This window comes from Colobus angolensis, unplaced genomic scaffold (genome assembly GCF_000951035.1).
Source record: "Colobus angolensis palliatus isolate OR3802 unplaced genomic scaffold, Cang.pa_1.0 Scaffold186, whole genome shotgun sequence".
NCBI classification, from domain to species: Eukaryota; Metazoa; Chordata; class Mammalia; order Primates; family Cercopithecidae; genus Colobus; species Colobus angolensis.
The window spans coordinates 4,264,143-4,265,547 of record NW_012114999.1 but is presented as its reverse complement, the minus strand read 5'-3'; positions in this window follow the sequence as shown (position 1 = coordinate 4,265,547).

Genomic DNA, 1,405 nt, shown 5'->3' with positions numbered 1-1,405 from the left:
AGCAAGATCCTGTCTCAAAAAAAAAAAAAACTACACTAGCAAACACTGATTGACCACTATGTTAACCAGGCACTATTCTAAGCACTTTTTCTATATTAATTTGTTTAATCTTCTAACCCTATGAGGAAAGTACTATTATTTTTCCTGTGTGATTCTTGATAAATTTGATGAATAGAAATATTAAGTAACTTGCCCAAGATTAGTCAGCCTGCAGATTGAGCCCCAGTGGATGACCCTAGAGTCTTATAAATTCTAAAACCCAATCTCTTTTCAGTCATACACTGATTAGATTGAAATTGAGTTTCTTTGCCCTTATTCTAGCTACCTACCATTGTATAAGGTAGAACCTCTAGAGTAGTCATCTTTAGAGGTTTTCATACAAAATGTCTGGCACTCGATTAAAAAAAAATGCCAAACATACCAAGAAACGGGACAAAAAGTAACAAGACAATAGAAACAGGGCCAGAGATGATCCAAATAATAGAGTTATCAAAATTGGATTCAAATGGTCAAAAAACAGAGGACAAGAAAGCTTCGCCAAATGGAACCTTAAAAAAATCAAGTGAAAATGCTAGAACTGAAAAAAATATAATAAAGCTAACAATTCAGTCGATGAGTTTAATAGTAGACTAAACACAGGTGAAAAGAAGATTAGTACTGTAAGATATCTCAGTAGAATATACTCAGACCAGAGCATGAAGAGAAAAAAATAAAAATATAGAGAAGAGTACAAGAGTCACATGGGAGATGGCAGAATCCTAACATAAGTGTACTTGAGGCCCCGGAAGTCAATTAGAGAGAAAATGGTGGCAAAAACCAATATCTAAAGAGAAAATGTCTGCGAATTTTCCAAAACAGACAAAAGATGTTAAACCTCAGCAGGATAAATACATTACTATTCACTTCACAGTAAAATTGCCAAATGACAAAGACAAATAATACACCATAAGAACAGCCAGATAAAAAACAAATTACCTTCAAAGGAACTACAATGACAACTAAGCAGAAACTGTGGAAGCCAAAAGAAAATAGAGTAACATCTTGAAGTGCTGAAAGAAATTGTTGGCAACTTAGCAATCTATATCCAGCGAATACCTTTCCAATTTAATACAAGATGTTGTAGATAATACAGATTTCTGTCAGCAGATCCATACTAAAAGAAATACTGATGGGAGTTCTTTAGACAGAAAGGAAATGATCCCAGCTGGAAAGACAGAATTACAGAGAGGAATGAGGAGCAACAGAGAGGTAAATATGAGTATAAATATAAATGCCTATTGACTACAAAGTAATAATAATAGTTTATGGAGTTTAAAATACATATATAATTAAAATGTATGACAGCAATAACTCAAACAGACAAAGGAAATAAATGAAGTTAATATGTTCTTAAATCCTAGCATTG